The sequence below is a fragment of the Pan paniscus genome, chromosome X, assembly GCF_029289425.2.
Source record: "Pan paniscus chromosome X, NHGRI_mPanPan1-v2.0_pri, whole genome shotgun sequence".
Taxonomy (NCBI): Eukaryota; Metazoa; Chordata; class Mammalia; order Primates; family Hominidae; genus Pan; species Pan paniscus.
This window is the reverse complement of record NC_073272.2, coordinates 42,413,138-42,429,049: the sequence shown is the minus strand read 5'-3', so window position 1 is coordinate 42,429,049 and position 15,912 is coordinate 42,413,138.

Genomic DNA, 15,912 nt, shown 5'->3' with positions numbered 1-15,912 from the left:
AGAGCTTGTTTAAAAACAGTGATCACAAATATAATAAAATCTTTCTTTTTCATAAGAAGGAAAACCCATTCCTTGGAAAGTGCCAGAAAGTCAAGCTTCCATAGGACATTTTCAAAACGCTTTTCAGAGGAGCAAGATGGCTGAATAGAAGGCTCCACTGATCATCTTCCCTGTAGGAGCACCAAATTGAACAACTATCCACACACAACAGCACTTTCCTAAGAACCAAAAAGATGAGTGATCACAGTACCTGGCTTTAACTTCTTATCACTGAAAGAGGCACTGAAGAGGGTAGGAAAGACAGTCTTGAATTGCTGACACCACTTCTTCTCCATCCCCCAGAAGCAGCTGCATGGTGTGGAAAAAAGAATCTGTGGGCTTGGGAGAAGGAGAGCACAGTGATGGTGGGACTTTGCATTGGAACTCAGTGCTGCCCTGTCACAGTGGAAAGCAACACCAGGCAGAACTCAGCTGGTGCCCACAGATGGAGCATTTAGAGCAGCCCTAGCCAGAAGGGAATCACCCATCTCGGCAGTCAGAATCTGAGTTCTTTCAAGCCTCGCCACCATGCGTTAAAGTGCTCTGTGGTCCTACATAAATTTGAAAGGCAGTCTAGGCCACAAGAACTGCAATTCCTGGGCAAGTGTTGGTGCTGTGCTGGGCTTGGAGCCAGTACACTTGGGAGGCATGCGACCTAGTGAGACACCAGCCGGAGTAGCCAAGGGGGTGCTTGTGCCACCCCTCCCCTAACCCCGGGCTGCACAGCTTGCAGCTCTGGGAGAGACCCCTTCCTTTTACTTAAGAAAGGACAGGGAAGAGTAAAGAGGACATTTATTGCCACTTGGATACCAGTTCAGCCACAGTAGGAGAGGCCATGAGGCAGAGTCCTGGGGCCTCCATTCAAGGCCCCAGCTCCTGGATGACATTTCTAGACACACGCTGAGCCAGAATGGAACCTGCTGCCTTGCAGAGAAGAACCCAGTCCTGGCAGGATTAATCGCTTGCTGACTAAAAAACCCTTGGGCCCTAAATAATCAGCAGTGGCAGTACTTGCCGTGGAACTTGGGTGAGACTCAGAGACATGCTGGCTTCAGGTATGGCCCAGCACATTCTCAGCTATGGTGGCTACAGGGAGAGACTTCTTCTGCTTGAGAAAAAGAGAGGAAAGAGTAAAGAGGACTTTGTCTTACACCTGAGGTACCAGCTTGGCCAGAGCACCAAATGGGCTCTTGGGGTCCCTGATTCTAGGCCTTGGCTCTTAGACAGCATTTCTGGACCTGCCCTGGGCCAGAGGGGAGCCCACTGACCTAAAGGGAGAGTCCTAGGCTTGGCAGCATTCACCATAAACTGACTGAAGAGACCTTGGCCCTTAAGTGAACATTGGCTTTAGCCAGGTAGTACCTGCCATGGTTCTGGGGTGGTGGTGGCTACAGGGAGAGACTCCTCTGCTTGTGGAAAGTGGAGGGAAGAGTGGGAAGGACTTTGTCTTGTGGCTTGGATGCCACCTCAGCTGCAGTAGAAGAGCACCAGGTAGATTTCTAAGGTTTCTGGCTCCAGGCCCTGGCTCCCAAACAGCATCTCTGGACCTGCCCAGGGCTGGTGGGAACATGCCACTCTGAAGAGAAGGACGGAAACCTGGCTGGCTCCACCAGCTGCTGATTGTAGAACCCTAAGTCTTTGAACAAACATAGGCAGTAGTTACAGCAGGCCTTCGGTGAGACCCAGTGCTGTTCTGGCTTTGGGTCTGACCCAGCACAGTCCCAATAGTAGTGGCCACAGGGGTGCTTGTGTCACCCCTCTCCCAGTTCCAGGCAGCTCAGCACAGAGAGAGAGGCTCCATTTGTTTGGGAAAAAATAAGGGAAGAGAACAAGAATCTTTGCCTGGTAATACAAGGAATTCTTCTGGATCTTATCCAAGAACACCAAGGTGACACCTCTATGAGTCTACAAGAGCCACAGTGTTACTGGACTTGAGTTACCCCGTAATGCTGGCTGCAGTGACCAAAAACTTAGATCATAACACTCAAGTCCTTTAAATACATGGTATATTAGTCCGTTTTCACACTGCTATAAAGATATTACCAGAGACTGGGTAATTTATGATAAAAGGAGGTTTCATTGACTCACAGTTCTGCATGGCTGGGGAAGTCTCAGGAAAATTACAATCATGGCAAAAGGCGAAGGGGAAGCAAGGCACATTTTATATGGCGGCAGGAGAGAGAGAAAGTGAAGGGGGAAGCAGCAGACACTTATCAAACGACCAGATCTCTTGCGAACTCACTAACTATTATGAGAACATCATGAGGGAAACCGCCCCGTGATCCAATCACGTCACACCAGGTCCCTTCCTCAATACGTGGGGATTACAATTCAGATTAAAATTCACGATGAAACTTGGGTGGGGACAAAACCAAACCATATCATTTCACCCTGGCCCCTCCCAAATATCATGTCCTTTTCACATTTCAAAACTAATCATGCCTCCCCAACAGTACCCCAGAGTCTTCACTCATTTCAGCATTAACTCAAAAGTCCAAGTCCGAAGTCTCATTTGAGAAGAGGCAAATCCCTTCTGCCGATGAGCCTATAAAATAAAAAACAAATCAGTTACTTCCACGTGAATATATGTCACTATACATTTGTCCAAACCCATAGAATATACATTAGAGGCAGCTCTAAGGTAAACTCTGATCTGTGCATGATAATCATGTGTCAAGTGTAAGTTCGTCAATTGTAGCAAATATACCACTCTGGTGGGGGATGTTGATAATGTGGGAGTCTGTGCATGTATGGGGGAAGGGAGTATGGGAAATATTTGTACCTCCCTTTACATTTGCTCTGAATCTAAAACTGCTTAAAAAAAAAATCTCTGTTTTAAAAAGGGCAGGGGATACTAGAAGAAGAGAAATGAGATCTGGAAGGTGATAAAGGAGGGAGAAAAAGAAAACAGCTAGCTCTAAATGAGTTTTGGAGACAGGATGGAGGGTTTTGGACAGAGGATTTCTGCCACGTGCGTAAGATGTTGAAGTTAGGCATAGGAAGAGAGGGAGAAATGGTGGGGGAAAGATTTATAAAAGTTTTCCCATATAATATAAATAGAACCTCCCTTTGGAGTTTAAAAAATGTTTTACCAAAAATAAAATAAAATTAAGATGATTTATTAAAATTTAAATTACTTTTGAAATTGTTTCTCAAATGTTGAACTGTTTTCTTTGAAAACAGCACTATGTTATGACTGGGCCATGGTACAGCTCAGCTTTATGTGGGTTACATATACAATAATCATTTAAAAAATAATTTATGAAGATCCCTACTTTGCTCAGTTCTAGAGGAGTGGGCAGTATTGGATAGTTAATAGCCTGTGCCACACAGCTTCCCTGAGAATTAAGGAAATCCCTTTATAAACCTATAAACCTATGCTTTATGTCAATACTCATTCAGATGATAGATTCAACTACCAGAAATCCAGTGGTTTTCTCTAATTAAAGCACCTTGTGTTTCCTTTCTCTTTCTTCATTCGTCTTTTCTCCCCCTCTTCTCAAATAAAACCCCAAAATAGTTGTAAGTGTGAATAAGGTTTCAAACCTAGGCAGAAAATTTCACTATAAATAAATGTGGGGTTAAAATGTATGTTAAATCGAGCCAGGTGCAGTAGCTCACGCCTGTAATCCCAGCACTTTGGGAGGCCAAGGCAGGTGGATCACCTGAGGTCAGAAGTTCAAGACCAGCTTGGACAACATGGTGAAACTCCATCTCTACTAAAAATACAAAAATTAGCTGCGCGTGGTGGCATGCGCCTGTAATCCCAGCTACTGGGGAGGCTGAGGCAGGAGAATTGCTTGAACCTGGGAGGGGGAGGTTGCAGCAAGTCGAGATCGTGCTATTGCACTCCAGCCTGGGCAACAGAGCAGGACTTCATCTCAAAAAAAAAAAAATTATGTTAAATGATGCAAATTACATTCTAGATTATATATGGAAAATGCATATTACCATGCTGATGAGAGCATGGCATGTTCAATATGGCTTTTTAATATGAGTGTCAATTTTGACATTACCAGGTGTCATGCACTTAGGTCATCTTACATAAATGAAAACCATTATCAGAAATATTACCTACCTTCTAAAATTCTTCTTATACTTTATACATTCTTGTCTAATTCAGCCTTACACAGCCCACCTGAAATGACTGTTCTCGATGGTATTTCTTTTCTGTTTAAAATATCTGTGGATAGGCCAGGTGGGGTGGCTCACGCCTGTAATCCCAGCACTTTGGGAGGCTGAGGCAGGCGGATCACCTGACATCGGGAGTTTGAGACCAGCCTGACCAACATGGAGAAACCCCATCTCTACTGAAAATACAAAATTAGTCGGGCGTGGTGGCGCATGCCTGTAATCCCAGCTACTCGGGAGGCTGAGGCAGGAGAATCGCTTGAACCCAGGAGGCGGAGGTTGCAGTGAGCCGAGATCATGCCATAGCACTCCAGCCTGGGCAACAAGAGAAAACTCCGTCTCAAAATAAAGTAAAATAAAATAAAATAAAAATCTGTGGATAATACCTTGATAGCAATGAGCATATCTAGTGCCCAGATCTTAGTCTGTAGAAATTATTTCCCACTATACAGAACCAGGGCTTCTTGGAGAAATAGACGATTCTAGGCTGGAGTGGGGAAAGTATAAAGGGAACTTGGAATATCTTGTGGCACAAAATATGGAAGTGCAGTAAGTACTCACTTAACCTCACTGATACATTCTTGGAAACTGCAACTTCAAGTGAAATGGTGTACAGCAGGTCCTTGAATAACATTGTTTCATTATAACACTGATAAGGAAGGAATATGGGTTTTTTAATACTTTGTTTCACTTAAAGTCACAGTTTTCAAGAATCTATTGAAGGCCTTAAGTGAGGACTTACTGTACAAAAACAAAACTGATAAAGTCATGCCAGAAAGAAGGCAGAAGCCAGCTTAAAAGGACTCTTACTTGCTAAATATGGGACAGTTTTGAGTATTAAAATAACTAAGGACTGGAACAGATCATAACACATTAAATAAAGAATTCAAACCAACCCTATTCTTTAAAAAATTAAGAGGTAGGGAGGAGGAGAAGGGAAAGTTGTTTACAGAAGAAGGCCAACTAATTAATGCAGGATTGTTAGAATTAAAAAACCAACATTGTGCAATCACCATTGTAATAATTGATTCAGGCAAGAATCATCAATAGATGTAAAATCGTTAAGTGAAATGTTAGAGAATAATATAGTCACAGTCTCAAAGTACCACTAGTTATAATCATGAATTATAAAGGGGAAATTTACCTCTATAATGGAGAGGTCTGGTGGACACCACTTAAACCAAATGATCAAATTTAATGTCACCAATAATGGGAAAAATTGACATCACGTGCCCTCTGATGTGATGCACTAAGGACACAGATCACACATTAAATATTCCTGCCCTCTCCTCCCAAAACAGATTCTATTCATTAGGAAATAATCAAACCAAATTCAGGAATATTATGCAAAACAGCTGACCTGGACTATTCAAAAATGTCGATGTCACAAAAGGTAAAAAAAAAAAAAAGCTCAGGGATAACCTTTAAAAGACAGGAAAGAGGGCGGGGCGTGGTGGCTCACCCTGTAATCCCAGCACTTTGGGAGGCCAAGGCGGGCAGATCACCTGAGGTCAGGAGTTTGAGACCAGCCTGGCTAACATGGTGAAATTCCATCTCTACTAAAAATATAAAAATTAGCCGGGCGTGGTGGCACACGCCTGTAATCCCAGCTACTTGGGAGGCTGAGGCAGGAGAACTGCTTGAACCCAGGAGGCAGAGGTTGCAGTGAGCCGAGATGGTGCCACTGCACTCCAGCCTAGGCGACAGAGCAACACTCTGTCTCAAAAAAATAAATAAATAAAATAAGAAAGGAAAGAGATGTAACAACTAACTGTAATGTATGATTTCTAATTGGATCTGGATTTAAGAAAAACAATATAAAGGACACTATTGTTATTAGTTTTATTAGTTATTATTGTTCTTATTATTATAAGAAATAGGAATATGGAATGCTTATAACAGTACAGTATCAATGTTTAATTTCCTGAGTGTGATAAATGTATTATAGTTATGTAGAGGAATGTCTTTCTCAGTATGTATGGGTAAAATGTCAAGATGTCTGAAACTTATGTTTAAGCCTCTCGGATCTTTCACAAAAAAGTATGCATTTACACAAACACAGAAATACAGTTAAATAGAGAGAAAACAAATTTGACAAAATGTGAATAATTGGCGAATCTAGGTAAAGGGTATGTGGGTGTTCATTGTACTAGTTTTACACTTTTCTATAGGATTAAAAATTTTCAATATAAAGAAGTAGGATAAAGAAAATGACGTGAAAAATAAAAGTTTCTTAAAAGATGCTGAGCCAAAAATGTAAGAAGCAAAGTTGAAATGGGCAAAGTTAGAAGTAGAATGTGGACAGGAAGTCCAAATCTATGAATTCTCACGGCCTTATTCCTGCCAGTTGACCCTGCTGTCTCTGAACATTCTGTCATATGCCACATATTCTTCAAATCAGGAGCTAAACACTCTTCCATAACGTTAGGGTCAGAAGCTCCTGATCTTAGGTCGCAAGAAAAGATGTATGAGAAACTCATTGCTCTATAGTTTAAACTGTTTCATGTCTTCTTCCGTATAGACATGGTCTCCAGACATTTCTTGCTGAAGGGCTGACTGCATTTTATTTTCCTTGGCTGTAGGTCTGTCATAGGGATAACACAGTTCCCACAGTCTGAAAGGAGAGCTAGATGCCAGCCCCTCCAGGCATTTAAAAATGCATTTTTGAAAGTCAGAGACAAAATTTCCGATCTGGTTTGTAATGCTTCCTTCCTCTAATATTTATGTGAACCTTCCTCTTCCCCGGGCATATTCTGCGTGACTCCTCTCTCCTTCCTGGTGATTTTCCTCTATCCTGGTGACCCAGCCGAATGCCACTGCTGGTTCTTTATGTGTGTGACTCATGAGCATGTGTGTGTACTCCCTTCTCCTTCCTTTATTATTTATTCATCCATGGTAGTTACTTATTTATGTAGGTCACTTTATTTTAAAATGATAGTTTTACAAATGCTGAAGCAGATGAGCATTTATACTCTAAAGGACAGGAGAGATGAACAAGAGACACAAAATATACCACAGAGAGCTGGATTAGGAAAGAAAAAGAAATGCAGGTCTGGAATCTCGTCTTTTATTTTTTGTTGTATATATTTAAGATGTACAACATGTTTTGATATACATATACATATAGTGAAATGATGGCTACAGTCAAACAAATTTACATGTCCATTACCTTCCATAGTTACTTTTTGGTGTGTGGTGTTAAAAGAAAAACCTTAGACAAATTAAGTTTAACAGAGTTTAATTGATCAAAGAACTATTCACAGTTCAGGAAGCCAGAATAGGTTCAGAGAGTCTCCGGTGCTCCGAATGTGTGGAAGAAGAAGATTTACAGGCAGCAAAAAGAAAGCGAGGTACAGAAACAGCCAGATTGGTTACACACACGATTTGAACAGTTTGCTGCCTGTGATTAGCCAAAACTCGGTGGTTGGCACCAGAGTAGGTTATAGTTTGTTTACACATCCAGTTAGGTTACAGGTCACTCTGTGAGGAGATGCCATTAGGCTGAACTTAAAATATATCAGGTGGCAGCTTTAGGCTAAACTTAATTTAACAGCAATAATTTCTTCTCTATCATCATCTGCCTTTTCTGAGTTGTCTTAATCTGATGTTTTCATTGGCTCTTTATTAAATACCTTTGTGATGGTTTTGGACTCTACTACCTTCAAAGTGAAGTAAAGTTTGTTCACTGTGTTCAAGGAACCACAATGGCTATAGTCTTCAATTTAGCTAGCCTGGCCAAATTGAAGATTGGTGTGTGAGAGTTAGCATGGCTCAAGACTTAGCCAGGCTCATGAATGGTCAATCCATTTTAACCGAGCACCTACTATTTATCAGGCACTATGTTTGGAAGTGGAGGGAGAGATTGACTGAGACACAATGCCCTAACTCAGTGGTTCAAAATATTCCATGTAAGGTTCACACTAGCATCATCTGAAGAAGGGTATTGAAGATAAGATGATGCCACCACATGGATGTTAGTGAATGCTTTAGGAATTGTGTTCAGCTGCTAGCAATCGACACTAAATAAAGAGTGGCTTAAATAAATTGGGAGATTATTTTCTGTCTTTTGCAGGCAGAGGTAGGCAATCCACTAGTGGCATGTCAAGCCCATGAAGTCATCCAAGTCCCATGCTCCTTCTATCTCGCTGCTTTGTCCTTCTTAGCACACATTTTCCACTCTAAAGTTTGCCTCATGGTTGCCAGATGACCACTGCAACTCCAGCCATCATGTCTGCATTTCAGGCTGAAGGAAAGAGGAAGAGAGAAAAGAGAAGAGGCAACAGGACGCTTGCCAGGTGAGTCAACCTCCTTTTAAAAGAGCTTTCCCAGAACCTCCACCCAAAACTTCTGCTTACATCCCATTAAGTAGCACTTAGTCATATGGCCATCCATAACTGTAAGAGAAGATCTCAACAAAATAAGAGCTTCACAAGTACTTAGTCATTTGCAAGTACAAGTTCAGGTACTCATTATATTAGCTTACCTGTCCTCTCATTTGGTCTCTGGTACTTTTTTTTTTTTTTTTGAGACGGAGTCTCTGGGCACTCTGTCGCCCAGGCTGGAGTGCAGTGGCGCAATCTTGGCTCACTGCAAGCTCCGCCTCCCGGGTTCGCGCCATTCTCCTGCCTCAGCCTCCCGAGTAGCTGGGACTTCAGGCGCCTGCTACCGTGTGCGGCTAATTTATTTTTTATTTTTTTAGTAGAGAAGGGGTTTCACCGTGTTGGCCAGGATGGTCTCGATTTCCTGACCTTGTGATCCGCCCGCCTCGGCCTCCCAAAGTGCTGGGATTACAGGCGTGAGCCACCACGCCCGGCCAGTCCCTGGTGCTTTTAAAGTTAACTTTACTGGTTTCTGTTTATCACCCAATTGTCTAAAACAATCATCATCTTAAACTTAAAATGCATAATTGTTAAAATTCAGACCAAAGAAGAGGGATAGTTCAGCGGACACATCGAATAAGAGGGGTGAATGAATGCTAGGGCAAGGAGAAGAAAATCTCATAGACTTCTGCTGCCCCCACTCAATGGTACAAAAGACTCTTAGGTTTGTTTTTTGTTTTTTTTTTTTAATTTTGATATAAATTAACAGATTGCTTTGCATAAATGTTATGTCAATGTATACTGCTACCAGCACTGTATGAGTAATAGGCTTGGGTCATTTTAAAGAACTTTATGTTCAAAGCTCATTCAACACTTCATAAACTCACTACATTGTTTTTTGTTTGTTTGTTTGTTTCTGTTTTTGTTTTTGTTTTTTTTGAGACGGAGTCTCACTCTGTCACCCAGGCTAGAGTGCAGTGGCACGATCTCGGCTCATGGCAACCTTTGCCTCCAAGGTTCAAGTGATTCTCCCACCTCAGCCTCCCGAGTAGCTGGGATTACAGGCTCCCACCACCATGCCTGGCTAATTTTTATATTTTTAATAGAGATGGGATTTCACCATGTTGGCCAGGCTGGTCTCAAACTCCTGACCTCAGGTGATCTTCCTGCCTCGGTCTCCCAAAGTACTGGGATTACAGGCGTGAGCGGCTGCGCTTGGCCCACTACATTGCTTTCTGAGCACCTCTTACTAATATTATTGCTCTACAATTGTCCAAAACTATTTACCTCTTGCTCAGTTATCCTAATTTTTGCTTGTTGCTGTGCTCTCTCATTGCTTGATTTCATAAACATTCTTCCTTCTTTTTAAAAAGTTTTGATTGATTGAGCCCAGGAGGTCAAGGCTGCAGTGAGCCATGATTGTGCCACTGCACTCCAGCCTCAGTGGCAGAGCAAGACCCTTTCCTCTCCCCTCCTCCCCCCCAGACATTTATAATGGCTTTATTGAAATATAATTAACATGCCATACAATTTCACCCATTTAAAGTGTACAATTTGATGGCTTTTAGTATATTAAAAGTTTCACAACCATCACCACAATTTTAGAACATTTTTATCACAGCAGAAAGAAACTGTACTAATTAGCAGTCACTCCTCATTTACCCTCCAAAACCACAAGCCCTAGGCGATCACTAATCTACTTTCTGTCTCTATAGATTTGCCTATTCAGGGCATTTTATGTAAATGGAATCAATACAGTATGTGATCTTCTGCAACTGGTTTCTTTCACTTGGCATAATCTTTTCAAGTTTCATCCATGTTGTAGCATGTATGAGTACTTCATTCCTTCTTTAACGCCTAATAACATTCCATTGTATGATATATTAATATTAATACCACATTGGCAATTCAATGCAGAAAGAATAGACTATTCAACAAATGGTATTAAAATAATTGTATATCCATATACAAAAAAAGTCAACTTGGGCCTAAACCTCATCTCTTTTCCAAAAATTAACTTGAAATTTTTTTCTTTTTTTTTTCTTTTATTATTATTATACTTTTAAGTTTTAGGGTACATGTGCACAATATGCAGGTTAGTTACATATGTATACATGTGCCATGCTGGTGCGCTGCACCCACTAACTCGTCATCTAGCATTAGGTATATCTCCTAAAGCTATCCCTCCCCCCTCCCCCCACCCCACAACAGTCCCCAGAGTGTGATGTTCCCCTTCCTGTGCCCATGTGTTCTCATTGTTCAATTCCTACCTATGAGTGAGAATATGTGGTGTTTGGTTTTTTGTTCTTGTGATAGTTTACTGAGAATGATGATTTCCAATTTCATCCACGTCCCTACAAAGGACATGAACTCATCATTTTTTATGGCTGCATAGTATTCCATGGTGTATATGTGCCACATTTTCTTAATCCAGTCTATCATTGTTGGACATTTGGGTTGGTTCCAAGTCTGCTATTGTGAATAGTGCTGCAATAAACATACGTGTGCATGTGTCTTTATAGCAGCATGATTTATAGTCCTTTGGGTATATACCCAGTAATGGGATGGCTGGGTCAAATGGTATTTCTAGTTCTAGATCCCTGAGGAATCGCCACACTGACTTCCATAAGGGTTGAACTAGTTTACAGTCCCACCAACAGTGTATTAACTTGAAATTGATTCCATATCTAAATGTAAAACATAAGACTGTAAACCTTTTAGGAAGAAGCACGGGAGAAAATCATCATCATCAGTGGTTAGGCAAAGATTTCTTAGACACAACACCAAAAGTATGATCCATTTTTAAAAAAAGAACTTGTATGTCCAGTCCAGGGTATACGAAGAACCCTCAAAACCAAACAGTAAGAAAACAAACAGCCCAATTTTTAAAATGGGCAAAAACTAAAAATACAACCCAGCAATCACACTCCTGGGTATTTATCCCAGAGAAATAAAAATTTGTGTCCATACAAACCTGTACACAGATGGTCATAGCAATATTGTTTGCAATGTCCAAAACCTTGAAACTAGCAAAATGTTCCTCTATAGTTGACTAAACATACTGTGGTACATCCATACCACAGATAACTCAGCAGTTAAAAAGCAATTAACTATTAATATATGCAACAATTTGGATGGTTCTCAAGGGTATTCTGCTGTATGCTAAGTCAAAAAAAGCCAACCTCAAAATGTCACATACTATATGATTCCGTTTATGTAATATTCTCAAAGTAACAAAAGAATAGAAATGGAGGCCAGGCACGGTGGCTCACGCTTGTAATCCCAGCACTTTGGGAGGCCGAGGTCGGCAGATTACTTGAGGCCAGGAGTTCGTGACCAGCCTGGCTAACATGGTGAAACCCTGTCTGTTTTAAAAATAAAAACAATTGCTGGGCACCACCACGCTTATGCCTGTAATCCCAGCACTTTGGGAGGCCGAGGCGGGCGGATCACAAGGTCAGGAGTTTGAGACCAGCCTGACCAACATGGTGAAACTCCGTCTCTACTAAAAAAAAAAAAAAAAATTAGCCAGGCGTGGTGGTGCATGCCTGTAATCCCAGCTAAACAGGAGGCTGAGTCAGGAAAACTGCTTCAACCCAGGAGGCGGAGGTTGCAGTGAGCCGAGATTGCGCCACTGCACTCCAGCCTGGGCGACAGAGTGAGACTCCATCTCAAAAAAAAAAAAAAAATTAGCCTGGTGTGGTGGTGCACACCTGTAATCCCAGCTACTCAGGAGGCTGAGGCAGGAGAACTGCTACAACCCAGGAGGTGGAGGTTGCAGTGAGCTGAGATCACGCCACTGCACTCCAGCCTGGGCGACAGAGTGAGACTATGTCTCAAAAAAAAAAAAAAAAAAAAATTTAGCTGGGCGTGGTGGCACATGCCTGTAATCCTAGCTACTCGGGAGGCTGAGGCAGGAGAATCAATTGAACCCAGGAGGTGGAGCTTGCGGTGAGCCAAGATCATGCCATTGCACTCCAGCCTGGGCAACAAGAGTAGTCCCAGCTACTTGGGAGGCTGAGGGACAAGAATCGCTTGAACCCTGGAGGCGGAGGTTGTAGTGAGCCGAGATCATGCCACTGCACTCCAGCCTGGGCGACAGAGTGAGACTCCGTCTCAAAAACAGCAACAACTCAAAAGGCTACCTACTCTATGATTCTATTTATAAATGGAATATATATGCTATGTTTGAAAAGACAAAACTACAGTGACAGAAAACAGGTCAGTGATTTCCAAGGATTAGTAGTTGGGGGAAGGTGTGATCCTAAAGCAGGAGACAGCAAACTTTTCCTGTAGAGGGCCAGATAGTAAATAGTTTAGGCTTTGCGGGCCACATACGGTCTCTGTCACATATTCCTTACTTTTGTCTCTTGTTTTTGTTCTTTTTACAACACTTTAAAAATGTTAAAATGATTCTTAGCTTCTGGGCCCTAAGAAAACAGGCTATGGACCAGATTTGACTCAGGTGTAGTTTGCCAACTCCTGTGACAATGATAGAGTTTAAGGGAGTTGGCAGGGTGGGGAATGAGTGATGTAATTGTTCTGTATCTGACTGTGGCATGGTTACAGGAATGTATAAATGTGTTAAAATTCACAGAAGTGTATGCACACAAAAACGTCAATAATATTGTATGTTAATTAGAAAGAAAAACCCAGTAACCTATCAGATCAGTTCATCTCTGTCACAAGAGATATCAAAATTGCCTTTTCCCTAAGATTCAAGGATCAAGAAATCTTTTAAAAGATATGGCTTCTAACCAGATGTGGTGGTGCATGCCTATAGTCCCAGCTACTCTGGAGGCTGAGGTGGGAGGATCACTTGAGGCCAGGACTTTGAGGCTGCAGTGGGGCATGATGAGACCTGTGAATACCCACTGCATTCCAGCCTGAGCAACATAGTGAGACCCCATTTCTAAAAAAATAAGTTCATAAAATAAATGGAAAATATGGCTTCTATCCATTCTATTTATAAAGTTGTTTACTGCAGTAATTCCCTTGTTTAAAATGGCAGGCTTGTGTGAATGCGATGATGAACTCAGCTGTAACTTATTCGGTTACGATGACGACAACCGTTTCTTTGAGGACAGGAAAAGCAAGTGTTATTCTCTATAACAAAGAGATAAGTGTATTTATCACTTACAATAATGTCCAGTTTATTTGCTGAGCAATGATCACTTAAGCTCAAAGCAATATGTGAGTTTCAGCCTTGAAATAGCAATTTAATCTGTATTATTTTCAAATAAGGTACCTTTTAAGCATTAGAAATTATAGCTTGTGTTATAGATAATATGCCCTTTCTTAAGTTTTGCAGACTACAGGAGAGACTGACATTTATTTTATGCTCCGGATAAGAGTGTCACTGTGTCACAGCAGCTTTACTTTCCCTTAGGCCTTGGTAACTGTCAGAGAGAATACTCAGCATATTGTATAAAAACATCGAGAGAACTGACTTTTGTTGTCTGGCCAAGTGAATATGTAATGCTTCCCTAAAAATATCCTTTAAGATATTCAAAATATTTCATCTTTTGTAGTGATTCTCAGTGATAAGTGTGTGTATTTCAGGAATAGGGATGCTTTAGGAGATTTACATGGCCTAACCCCAGAATCACTGACCTGGTGAGCTCTGTGAAAAACAGTGTAGAACCCTCCATCTAGGCAGCCTTTCAAACTGCTATATTTATCAAGCATATACTTCAGGTAAACACGTGACAGATGATGAAACTCCTTCCCTACATTTTACTCTGGATACAAAGGGATTTCAAAAATAAGCATAAAACATGAAGGATAAAAAGACAATGTATTTCTGTGTCCCCATGGAATGGTGGCTTGCCAATGGCTAGCTTGGCATTTCTCTCTGTATTTCTTTAGGCACCATCTCTTTTCATCATCCCCAAGTGCTGCTCCACACTCCAAACTAAGTGGTTGTACTTATATGACAGACTGTTTTTTCTCTTTATGCCCATAAAATATGTTTGTGCAGCAAAAATTTATTGAGCACCTGCTATGTGCTGGGTAACAGCCTGTGCGTGGGATAGATAAGCAAATGAAACAAGCAGAAGTCCCTGCCTTCATAGAGCTTGCATTCCAGTGGGGGCAGATAGACAATGAACAACGAATATGATAAATAAGTAAATTATATAGTATGTTAGATACATTTGGATTGCCTAATGTATTAGGCTGTTTTTGTGTCACTATAAAGACATACCTGATGCTGGATAATTTATAAAGAAAAGAGGTTTAATTGGCTCATGGTTCTGCAGACTGTTCAAGGAACATGGTGCCAAGATCTGCTCTGGGTGAGGGCCTCAGGGAGCTTACAATTGTGGCAGAAGGTGAAGGGAGAGTCAGCATCATACGACAAGAGCAGGAGTGGTGGTGGGGAGGTGTCACACACTTTTAGATGACCAGATCTCACATGAACTGAGTGAGAACTCACTTACCACCAAGGGGATAGAGCTAAACTGTAAATAAGGGATCCACCCCCATGATCCAATCATCTCCTACCAGGCCCCACCTCCAACACTGGAAATTACATTTCAACATGAGATTTGGAAGGGACAAACATCCAAACCATGTCACCTAAGGTACTGGTTAGCTGTCTTTGCTAAATTGCTGATAAGTTATAAGTTATTACATATCCCGTCTCTCTTTTGCATCATCAGTTTTACCCTCTCTACTGGACTGTTGCATCAGTGTACCCACAAAGAAGCTATTATATCTCTAACCTTAAAAGGACGCCGATATGATTTGGCTGTGCCCCACCCAAATTTCATCTTCAATTGTAGTTCCCATAATCCCCACGTGTCTTGGGAAGGACCCGGTGGGAGGTAATTGAATCATGGGGATGGTTACCCTCATGCTGTTTTTGTGATAGTGAGTGAGTTCTCACGAGTTCTGATGGTTTTATAAGGGGCTTTTCCCCCTTTTGCTCGGCACTTCTCCTTCCTGCCACCATGTGAAGAAGGATGTTTTTGCTTCCCCTTCTGACATGATTGTAAGTTTTCTGAGGCCTCCCCAGCCATGCTGAACTGTGAGTCAATTAAATGTCTTTCCTTTATAAATTACCCAGTCTCAGGTATGTCTTTATTAGCAGCATGAGAACAGACTAATACAAACGCCCTCTCTTGATTCATTCTGTTCTCATCACAGCAGTAAGGGTGATCCTGTTACAATCATAAGTCAGATGATGATACTCCTCCAAACCTTCCCATGTCTCTCCAGCCCACTCACAGTCAAGTTCTAAGACCTTGCAATGGGCTGGGCATGAGCTGCCCTCAAGTACCTGTCTGACCTCATCACTCCAGCCAACTGGCCTGCTTGTAATTCATCCAACACACTGGACAAGCCCCTGTCTCAAGATTTTGGCATTTACTCTTCCCGGAATGCTCTTTCTCCAGAATATCCTCACGTCCTTCAGCTACTA